This window comes from Cibotium barometz, chromosome 1 (assembly GCF_041138505.1).
Source record: "Cibotium barometz isolate CiBa-2024 chromosome 1, ASM4113850v1, whole genome shotgun sequence".
Taxonomy (NCBI): domain Eukaryota; kingdom Viridiplantae; phylum Streptophyta; class Polypodiopsida; order Cyatheales; family Cibotiaceae; genus Cibotium; species Cibotium barometz.
The window spans coordinates 3,781,085-3,804,999 of NC_141046.1; positions in this window are offsets into that span (position 1 = coordinate 3,781,085).

A 23,915-nucleotide genomic window follows, 5' to 3' on the forward strand; every position below is an offset into this window, starting at 1 on the left:
GATCATTGAAGAGAAGAACTTGGGTGAAGATCAACTGTCTTCACAAAACAAAACAGTTCAGAGCAGCATGCCTTCTATACAAGTGCAGGTAGAGGACAAAGTAGAGGTTGTGGACGTGGCCAAGGTGGTGGCCGAACAGGGAATCAAAATTATGGTCAGCAGTAGCAGCAGCAGCAATAGTCCCAGGATTCACAACAACAACATACAGGTGGAAGAGGTCAGTTTAGAGACAGGGGGAGTCAACGAGGTCATGGTAATAGGCAAAGCCATCAAATGATACACGATGCTATTTTTATTGTGGTAAGCCTAGGCATGTGCAGGTAGATCGCTATGAGAAGCAGAGTGACATGCGAAATGAAAAAGTGCAGCAAAACAACTATGCATCCTCTAGTAGAAATAATGAGGATAATGAGAGGTTGTTTGTTATGCAACATGTGGTTAATGTTGTCTCTGGAAATGATGTAGCAGCATGTAAGGATGATGTATGGTATGTTGATTCATGTAAGATTCCTCCCTCTAGCTTTTGAGGTGTAAAGGTGTAAGAACCTCCCCTTCTGTTCTTGTAGTTATTCCCCTCTCTGAAATAGAAGAAAGATCTTGTTTTACCATGTTTTGGCCTAGAGAGAGAAAACTTTTAGAGAGAGATAATCCAAAATTGAAATATCTTTGGATATAAAAATCCTCTTGGTATCTAAAATGGATTCCCTTGAAACAGAAGTTCAAAATGATATTTCCAATGTGCATTAGGAATTAATTGAAAATGGTATAAGGGACCTTAGCCTAAGGGTCTACATTTTTCAGAAATTTTTGGATTATGGTCCAATTAAGGTTCCAATGGGCCAATTGGATTAATTCAAGTGTTGGGATGAGATAAATCCAAAGAATAAAAGAAAATACTCAAAAATGAGTAAATGCTCACATAAGATGAAGAGTTGATTGAGTACAAGGTTTATTGGTTAAAAATTAAGAGATATTACTAAAACGATGAGATATTTTAGAATAATGATGCATTTTTATACCTTGGTAAGGAAAGGGGGGCTCTTGAGGTAGGCGCCTCTTTCACATGTGTGGAAGGATTTTTAATTCAAAAAAATTGTGATACTTCTATCTCTCCTCTCTCCTGGATCAAACCAAATCAGAAAGGGAGCCAAACTGGTCCAAATCTTATCTAAATTGAGTCAAACTAAACCTGGAAAATTCTAGAACCCAATTGGACTTCGTTAGTGGTCTCCCTCACCTATAAATAGACCCTCAGTCATTTGTAATTGGATATTCATAAAATTTTAGAAAATTTTGCCATAACCTCCTTTGTATGGCTGACCATTTTTTAATTTTTCCTACTTTAATTTACTTAAAAATTGACCCCAACAATTGGTTTTAAGCACTCTAAACTAATCAATTTTCACTTTTAAAAGAGAAACAATATGAAGAGTTTAATTCAAACAATTTGATTACTTAACTAGGATAAAGAAGGGCTGAATTTAAGAATGAGAGAGGGGGAAAGCCTTTTCAGCAAGGCATAGCATCAGATTGTCATTTTAAGATAACAAAAAATTTAGAAAACCATTAAAAGAATAAGAAAAAGTAGGATTTCTAACTTACATGAAATTCTAGAAGCTTTCCTTTGGCTTGATGATTTGAGGGTTCTACTCTTGTTTGCAACAAGAGTAGCCACCAAATCTTTAGAAGAGGGAATGGTCAAAAACTAGTGAATTATTAAGAAATTCACAGTTCTTGGCTCTTGGGAGGAGTAGAGTAACAGTGCATAAAACACTATTAAGCTTCAACAAAGGGGGAGGCTTCTAATTATAGGAAAAAGTGAGCTTCTAACCAAGTAAACTGATTCTAGAATTTTCCAGATCAGTTTGATCAATTTTTGACCATTTTTGGGTCAATTTAGCTTACTTTTTGGAACTAGACTTGAATTAGGAGAGAGGAGAGATGAAATATCTCAATTTTTTATAATTTAAAACTCCACCATACATGTGAAATAGGCGTCTCCTTCATGAGGGGGGAATTCCCATTATGAGGTATCAAAATTCTATTTTTTTAGTATTTCCTTTGGTCCTTAGTCCACTCTTCATCTTATGTGAGTATTTACTCATTTTTGGGGAGGATTTTCTTTATTTCTTCTATTTATCTTCTCCACACATTTGGATGAATTTGATTGGCCCCCCAAAACCCTAATTTAAAATTTTTCAAAAATCTGGACCCCTACGAACAGATTATAATGATTTCTAATGCACATTCTTTTTGAACTTCTGTTTCGGGGGAACTTATTTTAATAAGAAGAGATATTTTTCCATCCAAAAATATTCAAAATCTGAATAATCTCTCTCTAGAATATTTTCTCTCTCTAGGCCCAGGTAGAAACAAGATCTTTTATATTTCTGAAGAGGGATTTAATTACAGGGGAAGATGTTGGACATCTTGAGAGGCTAGGGAGAAATCTTACAATTTCTCAATTTTTATATCCTAAATCTACTTAGAGTTTACCCCAAGATGAATTAAAACACTTTAATCTAATCAATTTTCACTTCTAAAGAGCAATCACAATAGGAAAAGTTTAACTTATTTTGTTTGTTTCTCATTTTAGGATAAAGACGGGCTGAAATTCTTAATGAAGAGAAGAGGGAAGCCTTTCCATCAAGGCATAACATCCAATTTCACATTTTTTTTAAAAAACAAGAAATCAGAAAACCATAGAATAGAATTAAAAAATTTTAAAATTTCTAACTTACATGCAGTTTTGTGAGCTTTCCTTTGGCTTGAGGGATTGAGGGTTCTACTCTTGCTTGGATCAAGAGTGGCCACCAATTCTTTGTAGAGGAATTAGTAAAAAACAAGTGAATTATCAAAGAATTCAATGTTTTTGGCTCTAGGGAGGAGTAGAGTAGCAGTGCAAAAAACACTATAAACCTTTACAAAGGGAGAGGCTTCTATTTATAGGAAAAAGTGAGCCTCTAACCAAGCAAACTGATTCTAGAATTTTCTTATCAATTTGGTCACTTTTTGACCATTTTTAGGTCAGTTTAGCTTACTTTTTGGATCTAGTTGAAACATGAGAGAGGAGAGATAAAAATATCTCATTATTTGTGAATTTAAAACTCATCCACACATGTGAAATAGGCGCCTCCTTCATGAGGAAAATTCCCCACACCGAGGTGTCAAAAATGCATCATTTCCTCTAAATATCTCTTCTTTTTTAACTAATAACCTTGTCCTTAGTCAACTCTTCATCTTATGTGAGTATTTACTCATTTTTGGGGGATTTTTTTTAATTCTTTAATTTATCTCCTCCCTACATTTGGATTAATCTTATTGGTCCATAGGAACCTTAATCCAAAATTTTCATAGAAAATCTGGACCCCCAGGATAAGGTCCTTTTTACGTATTTTCAATTAATTCCACTTGCACATTGGAAAGTTCTTTTTGAATTTTTGTTTCAAGGAAAATCATTTTAAACACTAGGAAGATTTTTATATCCAAAAATATCTCAATTTTGAATTACCTCCCTCTAGACATTTTCTCTCTCTCTAGGCCAAAACAGGGTAAAACATGATCTTTCTTTTATTTCAGAGAGGGGAATAATTATAAGATCAAAAGGGGAGGTTCTTACACCTGTACACCTCAAAAGTTGGAGGGAAGAATCTTACATCCTACCCCACTTAAAAAATGCGAGATGTCCTCATCTCGCAAAATTAGAGGATAACTCTTTTCCTTAAGATCCAACTGATTCTGGGGTTCCTTATAGTCTGGTGAACCCAACAAAATCTTGGGATAAAGATCCCTTATATAGAACTCATCATTAGATAATAATTCACTCAGATTATAACATTCAAATCCTTATCACAATGATGGTCCAGTAGACCGAACTTTCTATCTAAACAGTCCTCCATGGGGATTTTCAATTATACAGATTTTTAATTTGACATCCCTTAACTTGGTACACTAGGTCAAGAGTTAATAGTAGCAATCTGTTAGCATAATCCACTAATCTCATAGTGAATTTTTGAAGTCATTACCGTCATTCCAGTTACGAATATCAACACAGGGATTCATCCCATTCATCCTCATTGTGGGTTTGCTCAGTTTATCGCTTTTCAACCAAAAATTCAGGAATCATCATTTTTTCATCGGAATCCAATTCAACTCAATCAGAATTTTAAAATCATATCAACCACATTCGAATTCGTCATCTGGATAGCATTTTAGCTTATAATTTCAAGATCTTAGATTTACTCGTATATACTGCCAGTAAAGAGCTGCAGTTATACCCCCAATATATACGGGTAGTCACGGTCCTTGGAACTATAAGGTAAATACCATCATGTCTAGGCCTCAAGCAAGTCAGGGATTCCATATAATTATAGTACTTCCATTTGAAGACCCAATTATCAATTTAGGAATTTCATTCTGAATATCAATTTATATGAGTTTCATCACACAATTCCAACCTTTTACTGCTACTTCTTAAATTTATGACATTCTTGGCTTCTCGGTTGATCCACTTTAGCCAAAATCGCTCTCATACTAGCTATAAGATCCCTGTCCCCACCGTGTAACAAATTCAGGGGTGCTAGTAGCAGAAGTAGCACTTCTTGCACGGGCCAGGGTCCCACACTCGGGGCCTCGCCCACGCATATCCGGACAAGAGACTAATCCATCGGTTCTTCCAAAAGTGACCCGGAAAAAACTTCCCTTGCCCGGAAAGCACGGGCAATTCCTCCAGGATAACTTTTCTCTAACGTAGTCAAAAGCCTAAACTAACTGAACTGATCTGACCGAACCCGTAAGTCCCATAGTCAGATCAGGGAAAAGATTGCACTTGGATAATAGAGACCAACGGTTTTTTCCTTATTGAGAGGCACAACCGTTGATTCTTTTCCATAGAACAATTTTTGTCCAAGATTTACTTCATCTATCGTACCATAATAGAATTGAGTCATCTCAATTTAGGGATCCATCAGTCCAGCCTAACCCCATCCAATCCCGTGGGTTAGCCAACCGCCCAACCACTGTAGTGATGAGATCCAATTAAGAATTTGGTTAGGTTTTGTCTTGGGTACCAGGGAAAAGAGTTCCCAGGCCCCCTAGCCAGATATTCATGCAAACTTAAAACTAGTCCCACCACTTACACACCCAATATGAAATTGCCTTTTTCACAGAATCAGCTATCTTTTAAAAAAAACAATCTTTAATGAAACCATTGTGTAACTGATCATAATCCTCAAAATCTCCGGTTGAATCCTTATTTCCAATCATTCCTTTGTCGGTGTACCTATGGCATCATTGGTAACCAAAACGCTCACCACCTGTCCACTTAGTGGTGTTTTCGATAGTTCCTAGCTCATAGTAACCAGCAATATTTTCACTTATGAAAATCAAAATGGAATCTCCATTGAAGATCACCAAGATAAACCAATAGATCCATATAAAAGAGCCATGGACTCATCCATTGAGGACCACCAAGGTCAATCAGCCAGATCCATGCCCAAATTCAGAAAGCAACTCTTACTCCTTGTTCCAATATCTTCCACAATGCACGTGTGGGTATCGTTGGTGACCCAGAGCCCGAGCACCGTATGGTCAGCACCCTCTAGGATCCTTCGCAGGTGACCTAGCGCTTCACTCATAGACTAGGCTGCTTCCTTGGTCCATCATCCACCGTACCGGAAGCTCACCATTTAATCGTTTGTCAAGACCTCGGTCGACCTTGCTACGCGAGACGTCCTCCAATGACTCTCCATCAGCTGTTGCAATTTTATCAGATTAGGTCTCCATGACCTCATTCACAAGATGATAAAAATGCTTCTCTAGCATTCTTGATATAAAACAGTCATTTAAAACAGTTCAAAAATACAGTTTCTATAACGAACTCTCGTCTTTCCACATTGCTCCACATCAAACCACATTAATTAGTTCCACAACCATTTCATAAGTATTCCTATTCTCATCCAATCTCATCATTTTCATCTCATCTCATCTTTCCTCAATTTAATCTCATCAGATCTCATCCACTTACATCTACCCATATTCACATCACATTCATTCACATCTCATCCATTCACACCACATCACATTCACTCACATCCCATCTCATTCATTTTACCTCACATCTTATTCATTCACATCTATCCCGATTCGCATCCCATCACATCCAATTCATTCATATCCATCACATTCACTTTCATTCATATCCATCACATTCATTCTCATCACCATTATATCACATCACTTCTATCCACATCATATCTCATTCATACACATCTCATCTCATTCATCCACATCCATCCAATCGTTCTCATGTACGACTACTCGCATCTATCCATACATTCATATCTATCACTTCACATCCACATATATTCATTGCACATCTCATCTCTTTACATCACATCACATTCTTTCACATACACATCTATATCCATTCTTTACATACACATTCACATCCATTCTTCTCATACACAACCTTACCCATTCTTTCACATACTCATTCACATCCATTCCTCACATACACATTCACATCCATTCTTCTCATACACATCCTTATCCATTCTTTCACATACTCATTCACATCCATTCCACACATACACATTCACATTCATTATCATCATATACATTCACTCACATCCCATATCATTTATTTACATTCTGATTCACATGACATCACATCTCATCTATTCATTATCATCATATACATTCACTCACATCCCATATCATTCATTTACATTCTGATTCACATGACATCACATCTCATCTATTCATTCATCATCTAACTATTTCACATCTTATCTCATCACATCTATTCACCTCTATTCACATCACATCCATCCATCCATTCGCATCTATCTAATTTACATCACATCTATCCATCCAATCATCATCTATCTAATTCACATCTTATCTCATCACATCTATTCACCTCACATTCTCATTATCTCTATTCACATCACATCCATCCATCCATTCATTCATTCTCATCTATCTGATTGCATCACAACTCACATCTATTCACCTCGCATCTATTCACCTCGCATCTCATCACCTCTATTCACATCACATCCATCCATCTATTCGCATTTATCTAATTCACATCACATCCATCCATTCAATCATCATCTATCTCATTCACATCTTATCTCATCACATCTATTCACCTCATATTCTCATCACTTCTATTCACATCACATCTATCCAATCATCTATCTGATTCACATCTTATTTCATCACATCTATTCATCTCATATTCTCATCACTTCTATTCACATCACATCTATCCAATCATCTATCTGATTCACATCTTATCTAATCACGTCTATTCACCTCATATTCTCATCACTTCTATTCAGATCACATCTATCCAATCATCTATCTTATTCACATCTTATCTCATCACATCTATTCACCTCATATTCTTATCACTTCTATTCACATCACATCTATCCAATCATCTATCTGATTCACATCTTATCTCATCACATCTATTCACCTCATATTCTCATCACTTCTATTCACATAACATCTATCCAATTATCTATCTGATTCACATCTTATCTCATCACATCAATTCACCTCATATTTTCATCACTTCTATTCACCTCACATCCATCCAATTATCTATCTGATTCACATCTTATCTCATCACATCAATTCACCTCATATTTTCATCACTTCTATTCACGTCACATCCATCCATCCATTCATTCCCATCTATCTAATTCACATCATATCCATGTATACATTCATTCACATCTATCTAATTCACACCTTATCTCATCACATCTATTCATAGAAATTAAACATAGAATTTAAGAGAAATATAATTTTTGATATAAATAAAGATAAGAGTACATACATAAACAGAAAGTACTCTCCTACAACATACAAAGTGGTCAATCTATAGTGTGAACCCGACTATATGAGTTTGCTCTATAACTATGCCATAACTCTAGTACTCCAAAGTGGCTGTCACACAGCCTATCATCCTCTGGCGATATATCAACCATAATCAAACCAACCGTGCCAATGACATAAGTGCGGAAGCTATCACCTAGGCGATCATCAATGTCCACCATAGTACTAGTTGAGCTCGATATCTCAACATACAGGAAGCGTAATGCTACTACAATCTTAGACCCCTTCCCTTTGTCGTTCCACACACTCCTGCTGAATGTAGTAGCCGTCCATGAGATGTATTCATTTTTGAATGGCTTTAGTGGCTACAATCAAGTTCAAATGGCACCCAGATATCGCAAAAAGACAGCCTTCATCACCAAATGGGGTGCCTTTTTTGGGCTCAAGAATGCTCCGGCAACATTTCAATGGATGGTTCATGAAATTTTTGCCAAGCATTTGATAAGTTTCATTTGGGTTTTCATCAATGACTTCAGTGTCTGAAATCATGCCAACACCTGATGCACTTGGAGATGTGCTTATCACCTGATGCACCTACTGATGCACTTGGAGATGTGCAAGATGGTTGGTGGATGATGCTGATCCTTTAAGAGTTTGAGTTTAGAATCGTGCACACTCCGAGAATCAGCCATACAATGGTAGACTTCCTATCCCGCGACGACGACTGGAGTCTAATGAAGCCCCGATCGGAGTGGGGATGATATACTCGAATGCGAAGCTATTTATAATAGAAGTAGTCATGCCGATACCTCAGACCTAATATGATGAAATGTTGGTGTTTGGGGCCACACTGATCTGATGGGGGATAACCTGTATCGAGATTAGAGAAAGCGGCTAACTATCCAAAGCTGGTATTTCCAAGTAATAGCCGAATAGCTATACAAGAAGCGCATTGATCAAATCCTTCGGAGGTGCATTCCACCTCATGAGAAAGAAGCTATCCTCTGAGAAGCCCATCATGGGATCAGTCAACCGGTGGCGATCACTTTGCAAGGGAGGTAACATGAAGGAAGATCCTCCAGACTAGTCTGTGGTGGTGGCCATCTATACTTGGCGATGCCTCTATAAATGGGCCAAGAATGTGACCCTCCATGCCGAACTCGCCTCTACCCAAATAGAGATCACAGAATTGCAATAGCAATCTAGCAACAGGGCAACCTCACACAATCAATCCACCAGAGTTATTACTAGTTGTAGATCCTAGAACCGCTGCTGCCATTGTGGCAGCCAACCTACCCGAACCTCAAGCTTGGAGGAGGATGGACACCTTTTTGCAGGGGCAGCATTCCCCTGAACCATCAACCACTCCCCAACCTTGCTTTGGCTCCACCCAGCTCAAAGAATCTTAACCCACTTGCTCCTCCTGGGTAACGATGATGATGAGATGGGCGGAGTTGAAGACTGGAGCTTCCAAACCTGTGGGATTAGGAATATACCCAAGCATGTCAGGGTTAGAATTTCTCAGAAGCACAATGTTGAGGCGACAGAGCCCAAGGAAGATCTGTATTCTTATGTTATCATTTACTGATGTTCCTGCCACTCGGCTTCAATAGTCTAAGCACTAAGGTTGCAGAGGAGGATTAAATGGTACAGCTATCTAAAATATTCAGCCTTCTACAAACACCTGTGCAGTCTGAAATCAAGAACATGCCTAGGTTGAGGAGGATGCTAAGGAGCATCTAAAATGATACCTATCTCCAAGTGATTAACTCCACCACCTCTACAATCCAGAATCAAGAAGATGCCCATGTTGAGGAGGATGCTAAGGATCATCTAACATGGTCCCTATCTTTGGGTGATTAACTTTGTTGTACCAACAACATTAAGGAAGAGTGAGGGTTTGAGTCGTCAAAATCCGACCCACTGAGCATGCCAGGTGTTAGGGCTGGACAACCCCGTCGAGCCAAAACGTCATCGTAACATCAGAGCCATGGCCCAATCTGATGCACTTAACACTATGGTCCAACTGGTTAATTAGGCTATTATGGATGTAAATCTAAAGTGCTCAGAGCACGAGGGCATCTGTGTACTATTTTGTAATTGTGCATTAAGCAGTATAAAGAAGTAATAGAAATCTGTACATCATTAGGACCTCAATGGAAGGCTTCTTGGGACCTTTTATTTGGCAGTTTAAGGAGTCAAACCTTTTCTCTTAAGAAGAAACATTTTCTAATTAGAAGCTTCAAAACGGCTACTTTATTCGAATTTGAATTTTGGGGAGAAAATGGAATTTAAAATCTAGCGGACAAAACCATATCATGTAACATATCTATGGATCTTGATGCGTAGATTACGGATCTATAATCTCCGCTCAAATCGGAGCTTGTATGTAGAAGTTATGGAGGTCCAAAAATTGTAAAATTGCCTCCCCCCCCTTTTTGGGGGGAAAAGTGCACCCTTTGACCACTCTTTCACCTCTCTTACAAACCCAACATTTCAGTCCACATGGCAACCCCCCATTTGGATATTCCTTAATCACCTTGATTAGGCTTGGGCAAATTAAAGGGCCCAAGAAGACCCCATTCAGTTCCTAATGTAGGCTACTTTTAGCAGGGTGGTGTTAATCAAACTTGGATCATTCTATATCATTTTGTATATCCATCTCATCTACCATTCTGTGGATAATATGCATGAGTCGATCTATCTTGCATAAGTGTTCTATTTGGTATCTCTTATAAAAATCAATACGCTATTTGTCTTCTTATGTATGTTTCTGTATCAAATTGGTTTATTGTTGTGTGCATAATGTAGCGGTCACCTAACAACATACATCTGCCCAAGTACTTCATTTTGCCATTAAACAGAGAATAGAGGTATACACAAGAGACACACCTAAACGATAGTTGCTCACATTTCATCAACATACACAAGGTAGAGAAGCTCCATTGCTTTCCTTCATTGCACTCCACAAAACATAGCACATTTTCCTAATGATAAGCTCACACTGAAATAACCTAAAGCTAATGTCCACACACTTGGCTAGCTAGACATGGCCATTATTGTCCACACACACACTGCTAGATTGGTGTCCACATGCTATTGCTATCCACCAGATGAGCTTGCATTCTCAACAGTCCCCCGATGAGCTTGCATTCTCAACACTCCCCCTCAAGCTCACCATATCCATCTCATGTACTCCAAGCCTATCTCTGAAGTACTCAAACTTCTCTTTACCAATGGTTTGGTAAAGATATTTGCAACCTACTCTTCAGTCTTTAGATATGTCAAGTCTATCTGTCCATCCAGCACTTTTTCCTTGATGAAATGATAGTGGACTTCTATGTGTTTTTTCTTCACATGATAAACCGGATTACTTTGTCTTTAAAGTAGCTTTTTCAACCATACTACCTCACATGTAGCCATATCTTCTCCTTTATTCTTTGCCTTTGCACTAAATAAAGCAACTGTAGGTTTCTTTTTGCTACTCTAACTCACCATTTCACTTCCCAATGTGAAAGTATAGCCACTAGTGGTAGATCTTCTATCATATAAGAACTACCTACCCAATTTGCATCTGTATATCCATGAACATCCATAGCTTTGCCATACTCATAAAAAAAGTCCATAATTGTAAGATTCCTCCATCCAGCTTTTGAGGTGTACAGGTGTAAGAACCTCCCCTTTTGATCTTGTAATTATTCCCCTCTTTGAAATAAAAGAAAGATTCTGTTTTACCCTATTTTGACCTAGAGAGAGAAAATGTCTAGAGAGAGATAATCCAAAATTGAGATATTTTTGAATATAAATTACTCCACCATTTGTCCCTAACAGATGCCAAACTCTTTATAATAGATGGCACATACAACACCTTAGACATAGTTTTCACTGTGCCATCATACATCCTCAATGGCTCACTACCAACATGTGTAATAGGATGATGAGTATCGTCACCTATAGCAACATAGCCCTGATTTTGTGTTGGCATCATGTTATCAAACCACTCACCATGACATGTCATGTGGTTTGATGCACCCAAATCCATATACCATGTGTCATAACTCTCTTTGCGATATGTCATAGTACCCATTACATGTTTCTTGGAAAATAAATGATCCGTATGTCCTTCGCTAGATGATACATGATTTCCATTTTGTACTCTACCACACAAGCATCATTTTGCTTTTTGTAGAAATCTCTAGCCATATGTCCAAGTTTACCACAATAATGACATGCATATTTTGATGTTGTGGTTGCCAATGACCTCTACCACAAGATCCAGATCTCCCTCTAGCATGAGGGTTAAAACCTCTACCACCACATGCACCAAATACTGACTGTGTGAATCATGTTGTTGTTGTGATGGCCTATCATGCCAACCACGTCCACATGTACGTTCTCTCAAACTAGATCTCCCCCTGCCTCTAACACCTCTATGAGTGTAGAATGCTTGATTCTTTCCTTGCATGCCCACTGGTGCTAGTAGATGACGTACCAAAACCAAGTTTCATCTCCTCCACAATAATCAAAGAGACAAACTCATCAAAATCTAGGGAGTCCACCTCTTACCCCAATAGAGGTTTCATAGTCTTTGCCCGAACCATTCAGTGTAATGGCAACCAAGTCATCATCTTCCATGAGGGCACTAATAGATGTGAGTGCATGTAGTTGTATCATACAACTTTACCAATGTATCTTATGCATCCTTGGGATTATCAGTGTCCTAAATTTGGCATAGCATCCCATCTATCACACAAATCGAGAAATAATGTAGAACTTTGAATGCCTTCTCTGTCCAATTCCCATGTACTATAAGTTGGGCGGGTGTTACATTCGTTGGTCGAACCCTTGGCTCCATCTCCTCACCTATCACCAAATTCGAAAGACTTTGCTTTTCAAAAAGTTTGTCATGGAGAATTTCCAAATCTAGATGTTGTTTCTATCAAGCTTTTTCCCAACAGTCTTGTCTAGACAGTCACTCATCTTTCTATGCACAATTTTCACTGAGTATTGCAAACAATCAACTCAAACACTCATACATACATGTGCTTGATCACCAATGTTGCCCACACATTTCAAAATTTTTATGGCAAGCGAAAGAATTCGGAACTCAAAAGCACTATTTGCATAAGCAGAAAACCACTTGGCACCACTCACAAATTTTGAGAAACATATCCAAAATAGTCTTCCACTTTTTTGAAACACTCCAATGTACTCACACGAGCTCAACCTTGATGATTTACATCCATTTGTTCACATACATCCACTATCTAGTACAAACAGTCCATTATAGCTTGCAAGATGCACAATATCAAGCTCGTTAATGTAGTGTCCAAATACATGCTAAATATAGCTCTCTGTTTTGGTCGAGAACCTGTAAACTAATAAATACTGGCACTAGTCCTCTTCTAATTCATTCAAATTACATCCAAATCTTGGTCCTAGTCACTCATTGACTTTTTATCAAGTTTCTCTAACCATTTATAGACTCAATTACACTAATTTTGACCAAATGAGTGATTAATTTGATGATTAAGCACTTTTATTTGATTAATCATAGTTAATAAACCTATTAATCTTGCTTAATCCAACATGTTTTGCATTAGTACATACAAATGAGTGCTTGTGGGTTTCATCCAAAGGTATATACATGATTGGGGGTCAATTGCTAAGCCTCTTGAGCATTGTATGCATTCATTTGAGCCTTTATTTAATTTCCTACCTCCCAATGGATTTTTGCGTTAAATTTCAGCTTGCCTCCAATTGATATAGTTGCTTCAATAATGCTTGGTTGACCTTGGGTAATGGTTGGGGTGAGATAAATAAGCCTTAGCTACAATCACCTCAATGATGCATAGAATCAACATTTGCAAGGTCCATGCATTATGAGCTTTCATAGCCTCAATGTTGCCTGTAAATCTTTCCCACTGCCTCAAAAGTTGTCTGAATAGCTTGAACATGCATATCTAATCTTGTCTGATTGAGCATACATCAAATGCATCGATCCCACAATTCCATACATTCACTTAGGCCTCTTCACAACTTCCATGGAGAGCTTGCAAAAAAAATGTCTTTCAGTTACTTTGGGCAGCCCACTCTCTGCTCAAACTTTGTCAAATCACTTGAAATCTGCTCAAGGGTGTTTAGATATTCTTACCAATATGCCAAGATGTCAAATCTATTGATTTGGTGCAATTCATAGCTTCTCTTTGCTCCACAGCTTCAACGGAAAGCTCCAAAAACCATAATTTCCCCTCCTTCTTCGTCACTCAAGAAACCCTAATGAGACCTACCTAGGCTTTGATAGCATGAAAAGAGAATAGAGGGATACATAAGAGACACACCTAAACCATAGTTGCTCACATTTCATCAACACACACAAGGTAGGGAAGCTCCATAGCCTTTCTTCATTGCACTCCACAAAACATAGCACATTTTCCTAATGATAAGCTCACGCTGAAATAGCCTAAAGCTAATGTCCACACACTTGGCCAGCTGGACATGGCCATTATTGTCCACACACACACTACTAGACTGATGTCCACACGCTATTACTTTCTACTAGATCCCAATGAGCTTTCATTCTCAACATCCATCCTGCATAGACAATGGCACTTCACCACGCAGTGGGATGCACAATATCATCACCTATTTCTACATAACCTAATTTTTCCATTTTATGCATGTCTCTAAACCATTCACCACATCATTGGTCATGTGGTTAGAAGCACCATAATCCACATGCCATATATCTTTAGATCTTGACACATCTCCTATTTTGTGGAATTGAGCATGTGCTACATCACAAATAGCTGCTCACTTTTTGTTATCACCACCTTGTTTACTAGATGATGCATAGTTGCCTTGCTGTAACTTTCTACTTTTAATGCCATTCTGCTTTTTAAAGTAATCCTTTGCCATGTGCCCTGGTTTGCCACAATAATACCACTCTATGCTATTTTCACTTTGATTTCTTTGCCATATGTAAGATTCCTCCTCAGCCTGAATAATGATTAAGCTTTTACCTCAATCCCCTGTAATCATTCCCTATTTCAGAATGTAATAAAATATTATTTTTTCTTGTTTTTGCCTAGAGAGAAGAAAAAATCTAGAGAGAGAATTTAATATTGAGATATTTTTAGATATAAAAATTCTCCTAATATCTAAAATATATTTTCCTAAAACAGAAGTTCAAAATAAATTCTCCAATGTGCATTAGAAATCAATTAAAAATGATATAAGGGACCTTAGCCTAAGGGTCTAGATTTTCAAAAAAAATTGGATTATGGTCCAATTAAGGTTCCTATGGGCCAATGGGATTAATCCAAGTGTTGGGATGAGATAAATCCAATGAATAAAAGAAAATATCCAAAAATGAGTAAATGCTCACATGAGATGAAGAGTTGACTGAGTACAAGGTTTATTAGTTAAAAATTAAGAGATATTACTAAAAAAATGAGATATTTTAGAGAAATGATGAATTTTTGACACCTTGGTAAGGAGAGGGAGACCTTTGAGGTAGGCACCTCCATCACATGTGTGGAAGGGTTTTTAATTCAAAAAAATATGATATTTTTATCTCTCCTCTCTCATGGATCAAACTGGATCAAAAGGGGAGCCAAACTGGTCCAAATCTTGTCCAAATTAAGTCAAATTGAAGCTGGAAAATTCTAGAACCCAGTTGGACTCAACTAGTGGCCTCCCTCACCTATAAATAGACTCTCGTTCTTTTGTATTCTCATCTGTGAACTATACCATGCCAGTATTACATTAAAATAATCATTTTTTCTATTATCCCTTAAAAATCCTCTACTTTTGGGGAGCTTGGAGCTTCTCTCTCTCTTCAACAACTCTTAGAGCTCTCTTCTCCACTTGCTAAACCAATTGATTGGTTGGGGGCTTCACTTCTAGAAAAAGAAGCAAGCTAATCCTTGAGGTAAGAATGAATTTTATGGCTTTTTGTTAAATTTTCTCAAATGACTTCTCTTCTCAACCCCTCTCAAGCTTGAGAAGTTTTCTAATTGATTGTTTTAAATTCAAATCAAGCTTTCCCTAAGAATTTTAATGTGTAATCAAGAAAAAGTTAATCTTTATGCTTATTTAGAATGCTTTCTTATGTTTATCTCTCTCCCAAAAAGAATAGTCATTCCTATGGCTAAGTCTTTAGCAAAAGAATGCTTCTCATTGATAAATTTGTAATTCAAAACCAGACTCTAAGTTTGTTAAGCTAGAGAATAATTAACGAGAAAGAGATAATCCTATCAATTTGGAAAAAGAGAAAAAATGGAAATAGCTTAATCTAGTGGAATAATCATAATTAAGTTTATGATTATGATTTAAATTCATAGTTTAGATTTAATCTTAAGAATAGATTTTCTATTATATTTGCATTATAATATTTTATTCTTTTAAGAAAATTAAAAATTATCAATAATAGCAACGAAGCTATGGTAAAAATTTTAGAAAATAATACATATCTTATTTTTATGCATAATGCTAAAAGAGGACTTCCTACCATATTCTAGGATTGGACACCCTATGAAAAAAGAATGATTTTCATCATATTCATGTGAAATAAATTTTTAGTATGTATGCATAAATATTTAATTAAAAGAAAAGAGAAGATTTTGGTAAATTTATTTTTATGCGGAAAGAGGAATTCCCATGATAATTGAGGTCTAAGTAATCAAATAGTAAAAGAGGAATTTTCTGCATATTTAAAATAATGGATATTTTTATTTAATTTAAAAAAGAGAAATTTTAGATAAATTTATTTTATGCATAAGAAATTTTTAAATGATAAAAGAGGAATTCCCATGACATTTGGAATTCAATCATTTAAATGCAAAAAGAGAGATTTTAAGCATATTCAAAAAATGGATATTTGTATTTAATTTAAAAGAAGAATTTTTATGGTATTTTAAGTAGAGAAAGGTTTAAATTAAATTTTGGTGACAAAAGAGGAATTTTTATCATAATTTCACCTAGAAACTTAGGGTTGATAATTAAATTGGTAGAAAGAATATTCTTAGATATTTTAGGCAGACAAATCACCAAATTGATATTTACCCAAAATTAGATTAATGGAAGAAGAGTATTTTTAAAAAAAAAACTTAATATTCTTATATAGAACCAATTCTTAATCTATTATGGTTAGGAAGGAATGAAATTCATAAGGTTGGAATTTTCCTTATTACGATTAGAAGTTCAGTAGATTTTTATCTGAAGAAAATCCTTAGGAATCAAAGTTAGAAGTAAACCGAATAATTTTGGTTAGACCACACTGCGAGAGGGGCGGCCGGTAAACTACTTGCCCATATCTTGAATCTGAATCAAGCGAAAACCTCATGACCAATTCCAATTCTTAACTCAAAGAATAGACTACCGTTGAATCAGCATAGTTTTTCCTTAACCGAAATCACCAAGAATCTAGTTGTAAATTCAGTCAAATGATGGGTAGATTACCCTGATGATGAGAGATCAATGATTCTCATTAAGAAAATATGGATTACAAGACAAGGGTTTTGTGAAACCAATCTCGAACCGGAAACTTGCATAGAACCTCTATTTTCTTTTGAAGGATTGTTTTATGCCAGAATGCTGGCGGAAGCATTTGGTATGTGTGTAGCTAAGGAGAGACTCCTTTGGCAACAGCTGGGGGAGTTATCAAGGGACGTCGCTCGCGGTAAAGCCTATCGAGGTCTTGACCAGCCTCGGTATGGTTAAAATGGTGCGCTTCCGGTACGATGGGCGAGAACCGACGAAACGGTCCCTGAGTGAAGTGCTAGGACACCTAAGTAGGATCCTAGAGTTCTGACCAGGTGATGAACGGGCTCGCGGTTGCTAGGACACCCATGCGAACGTCGAGGAAGATACAAATGAACCGAAAGAATGACTTTTGTGAATGGAATTTTGATATTAGATCTCGTTGGTTGACCAGCTGGTCTTCAATGGAGAGTTCGGATGATATATTTTGTAAAACAATGGACTCAATATTTTGGAGGATTATGATCAGTAATACTATGATCAGTAATACTATGAGTTCGGATGATATATTTTGTAAAACAATGGACTCAATATTTTGGAGGATTATGATCAGTAATACTATGATTTCATTGAAAGATTGTTTTAAAGACAGCCGAGTTTGTTAAAATGGCAATTTCATATTGGGTGTGTAAGTGGTATGACTACCTTGAATTTTTCTTGAAACGCCGACTAGGGGGCTTGGGAACTCTTTTCCTCGGTACCCGGGCAAAACACAACCAAATTTTTATAAAGGAATCCCACCAATACAGTGGTTGGCTATGATTAAGTTACGTTAGTTAGAATAAGTCTTAGGAAGACCTTTGTTCTGTGGGAGGGAATCAGCGGCGGCGGCTGTGCCTCGCTAAAGGAGGAAAAAAGCGGTGATTCTATGAACCAAGTGTGCAAGTCTCTTCCTTGATCTGACCATGTGGCTTTCGGGTTTGGTCGGATCAGTTTGGTTAGTTAAGACTTTGACTCATTAGATTAATTCTCCCGTTAGATGATTTGCCCCACGGAGTCGCCCGTGCCTTCCAGGACAAGGGAAGTTTTTTCGGGTTTGGTTCGAAGGAACAGCCGAGCTAAGTACAAGATGATGTCCAAAGGTTTTTGGCCATTCATCTCCGACACTAAGGTTATTGATCGAGCTAAGGCTGAAGATATTGAAGATGATGAGAGGGCACAAGCCATCATCATGCTCCATCTTGATGAGGCTCTTATTCACCATGTGGACCAGCTTTCGACTGCAAAAAGGAGAAATGGGATGAGCTTGACAAGCTCTATGGAGCTCGTGGTAAGAATTCCAAGATCTCACTTAAAACTAAATTTTTTAGCTTGGAGCTTAAAGAGGGAGACAGCATTGGCATCTTTATCTCTCACTTGAAGGGTCTTATGGCTCAACTTGCATCAGTGAATGCGAGAATGGATGAAGATGATGCAGTGGCTGTTTTGCTAAAAGCAGTCAAGAAGTTGTACCCCACCTTAGTCACCACCCTGAAGAACATACCTAATCCCACCCTTGAAGGTGTCATTCAATCTTGTCTTGATGAAGAAAAGAGGCCAAAGGGAGGAGCTAAATCTTCAAATGCAACAACTTCATCGAATATCGAACAAGCTTTGTCACATCAAGTGATCAAAGTAAGGTGTGTCCACTGCAAAAAGGTAGGTCATTTGGCAAATAATTGTTGGATCAAATATCCCAACAAAATGAAATGTAACAAGTGTAAGCAAACGGGACATATCACTTCTAAATGTCCTAACAAAGAGTCTGAGGCTAACTTTGTATCAGCCTCTAACTCCACTGAGAAATTGTTTTAAATCTCAATGTAACCAAACCTATATTCCTAACCTTGTACGCCTAATGTTATAAAGGCAACCTATTCCAATTTTTTTCATAGTTGGTATTGAAGGGGGGTATTAAAAGACTAAGGTTATGTAAAAGGGGAGGAGAAGGGTGTGTGTGTGAATGGACTTATGGTCCACTAGCTCACCTATTTAAATTTGGAGCTAGAAGGCTATTAAAAGACTAAGGTTATGTAAAAGGGGAGGAGAAGGGTGTGTGTGTGAATGGACTTATGGTGTCCACTAGCTCACCTATTTAAAGGTGGAGCTAGAAGGCATTTTATGAGCATGAAGCTTAGTTGTATTTTTGAGCAACTTAATAAGCAAGAGTCATTCTTGTATTTTGGGTCTCTCTCCTCCTCTTTTACATAACCTTAGTCTTTTAATATAAAATGCCTTCTAGCTCCACCTTTAATAAAATAGGTGAGCTAGTGGACCATAAGTCCATTCACACACACACCCTTCTCCTCCCCTTTTACATAACTTTAGTCTTTTAATACAATGGAGGTCTTGAATGGCTTGAACTCTTTGCCAAGTCCATTTAGATAGGTGCTCACTAAATCATCATCTCCCACTAATACATTAATAGACCCAAGGGATTCAACAATGCCCTTGATCTTTAAAGCATACTCGTTGATAGACATGCTTTTCTTCTCCACAGTATGCAACTCTTGTTTTAGTTGCAATTTCCTTGCCTTTGTGTTGGTATGGAACATCTGCACCAAGTTTTGCCATGCAACTACTGGAGTGTTGTTGGTATCCTATATGTGTCCTATCATTGTGTCTATGACAATGAGATTGAAAGCCAATACATGACTTTCCTTGGAACCTAGTTCCAATCCTTAAATGTTTTTATATCTGCGGGAGTAGCATTCTCTTCAGAAAACTTTGGAGGCTCCTCATTATGTCCTTCAACATAGTCTCAAAACCCTTTACCCATCAGGAAATTGGTCATTCTAAACTTCCAAGCATGGAAGTTTCTCTTGGCCAGCTTCTCACTGAATCTGATTAAGTCTGTGACATGTTTGCCAATAACCAAAGACCTGTAAACAAATAATTTTTATATGCAACGTTTAACACAGCAGTATCTCTTGTGATTGTTGCGGTGCTACTTCAGCATAACCTGTATGTCACCAGATGTGACCAGAGTACATGTCCATACACCCAAGATGAGCAATACATGTGCAAACATTTTTTACACTCCCAAATAACACTACTCGACTGTAATAACTAGATTTTTGACCAGAGACAATTCTCAACCATAACTTCTCAAAACTACCAAAAACACCTTACAGCACAATGACCGAATGGAGTCCGAAACGCACTCGAATCGTGATTTTGGTGTTGCAATACTACAAAGTACTGCACACATTACAAGCACCTTCACACCCATGGACTGCTTCCTTTCTTGCTTGTCTCCTTAGGTCTCGCATGAGCCAGAGCTCTAATACCATAACGAGAATGTAGGGGAGACGGAAATCTTGAGTTCCTTTGCAAGAAAACGCACACACACAAGAATGCAGGAGGGGAGAGGGAGAGTTTGAGATCCTTGCAAGTAAACATGCACACAAGAGAGAGATGGATAGCTGAATTTTCTTCTATCTTCTTCTCTTCTCTACAACCATTAACTAAAAAGATAAGAGTACATACTATAATGGAAATTACTCCGCTACAATAACATGCAATTGCGGTCCATAGTGTGAACTCGGCTATATGAGATGTCGTTATAACTATGCCATAACTCTAGTACTCCAAAGTGGTTTTCATACAACCTATCATCCACTGGCAGTATATCAACCATAATCTTACTAACCATTCCAATGGCAAAAGTGTGGAAGATATCACCCAAGTGGGTCATCAATGTCCGCAGCACTAGTTGAGCTCGATATCTCAACAAAGCTCAGGCAAGAAAGACCAGTGGGAAACTGAGTGTAGAAGAGATATCTTAGTACGAGGGTAGGTGTTTCTTTTGTCACACAAAAGGACACACTTCTAGTAGGTATTGTCCAAAGAAGACTACCAGTCAAGCCTCCGCGGCTTCCATGGTGAGCCCATCTCCCACACAGACCCCAGACGTCCCTAGTTCTTCGGACCACAATTATTCGTTTTCATGCAATCATTAGTCGGGAGCTCAAAGATAAGTAGAAGGGTGCCCAATACTAGGAGTATGAGCACAATGAATTACTCAAGACCTTTGGCTACATTGGTGGTGTTGTCTTGTTTTACAGCGGTAGCATGAAGTATGTGGTCACACTGAAGAGGCCGCTTGGCACGGCAAGCCCAATTCCTTCTGTCTTTGGTAGACAAAAAGGTTGGAGGATTTAGCACAAGAATGACAACAAGCCAAGTTTGAAGCTCAAGGTGCTAAATTAGTTATTCATGGTATAGATTTTGTGGAAGACTTTATGGTTGCCCCTCTCGTAGGAGCAGACATAATTTTTAGAATTTAATGGTTTCACAAGTTCTAGACAAACATTGATTGGGACCGGCACAGTTTTTAGATTACCCGAAATGTTTCCAAAGCCCCAGTGAGACCATTAAGTGTGAGCCAGGAATCCCAAACTTTCCTCTCATTACTGGCTAAACGAGAATTCAGGAAAGGCACATAATGTGTGATGATTTACGTCCATATTGCCCAAACAGAGGCATGTGCTTCAGGCTCTCCAATGAAAAGTTTTAGAAGATTTTTCTTTGGAAAAATCTCCCTCCCCAACTCCCCCCATCTAGACCAGAGGACCACAAGATAGACCTCCTCCCAGGCTCAAACCCCCCGAGTAAGTTTCCATACTGCCTGTCCAAGGCAATGGAGTCGGAATTGGACCACCGCGCCAACTCCAAGAAATGCTACAATCTGGCTTCATGCATCCTAGTGTGTCACCATTTCAGCCTGATCCTATTTGTCTCAGGAAAAAATATGGTTCTTCCCAATTGTGTGACAATTATTGTGGACTCAATAAGCTGATTATCAAGAGTAAGTTCCCAATGCCCAGAATAGTTTACATTCTTGAGATGCTGAATGGGGCTAAGGCATTCTCGAAACTGGATTTGAAGAGTGGGTACCACTCGGTTGTTAGGATTGTTGAGGGGGACATCCCCAAGACAGTCCTCCATATGGAACAGGCTCAATATGAATTTGTGGTCATGCCTTTTGGCTTGACGAATGCCCCAACCACATTCAACCGCATGATGATGCAAATATTCATGGACTTGACTGAAAAGTGTGTTCATATTTTTGGACGACATACTGGTATTTTGAGCCCATGGTTGAGCAGCATGACATTGATGTGAAGAAAGTTTTTAAGTTGCTGGAAAGCAATGAGATCTATGTCAATGAGAAGAAGTCAAAGTTTGATCTGTTCAAGGTTCACTAGCTTGTATACATAATCAGTTGCGAAGGGCATCCAACTTAATCCGACCAAGGTGACCGAGATAGTCAATTGAGAGATACCATATACCACATACGCCATCCGATCATTTGTGGGCATATGCCAAGCATATTCCAGCCACATTGATAGATTCTTTGACCTCTCATCGCTGGATCTTACAAATTTGCTTAAGGGTGTCAAGACTAGAAGGCAACGAATCCAAATGACTCCACCCACATTGATAGATTCTCTGACCTCTCATCGGTGGATCTTACAGATATGCTTAAGAGTGTCAAGACTAGAAGGTAGTGGATCCAAATGACTCCATGAGAGTTGGAGACATTCAAGAACCTCAATGTGGATTTGTTAGAACCTCCTTATCTAGCGCATGCCTCGTGGGATGAGCCATTCCAAGTAATTAGCGATGCGAGAAACATCGCAATTGGAGTTGTGTTACAACAAAATGGCAATCCAATAGCTTATATTTCCCGTAAGTTACTACCCATAGAGTAGAAAAGAATTACTCGGTCTACGATCAAGATTTCCTAGCAGTACTTCAGGCCACCCTGAAACATTATTCAAAACATTAGACTTGACCTTGTTGTACGACGGGACTAGATGCCATGAAGCACACATATAGGAATTCCGAGGAATTTGGTACACATTGGGAGCATGCATTGGATGCCACAAGACCATGCCACTTTTGATACAATATGGTTAGCTTTTCTACAAAGGCCGACTTTGTGTCATGAAGTTGTTCAGGGAAGCTCTTCTCCATGACGCCCATGACACCATCACTGGTGGTCATAGGGGCATGAATTCAACTCTGGAGAAGCTAGAAAGCCAATATTACTAGCCAAGAATGAGGCGAGATGTGTTTGCTAATGTACAACACTATGATGTTGTCAGAAAGTGAAATATTATTGTGGAAAGAAGATAGGGTTGTTACAACCACTACCCATTCCCAAAGGACCTTTCCAAGGTATATCGATGGATTTTGTAACGAATCTGCCTCCCACTCTGGATAAGTGTAATACTCAATGCTTAACTATTGTTGATAGATTTAGCAAATTTGTTATGGTTATTCCACATAGGGTCAATGTGATCGCCGAAGATGTTGCCCATTTATTCATTCGGCATTGGTATCCAATTGGCAAGATTCCTAAGGACCATAGTGTCAAACTAAGAAGCCAAGTTTACCATTCATTTTTATAGGGCATTTTTTGATAATTTTGGAACTAAACTGAACTTTTCTAGTGTGTTTCACCCACTATAGACTGATGGTGGCCAGACAAAAATCTACAACCAGTTGGCCTTCAATTGGCTTAAGTGTTA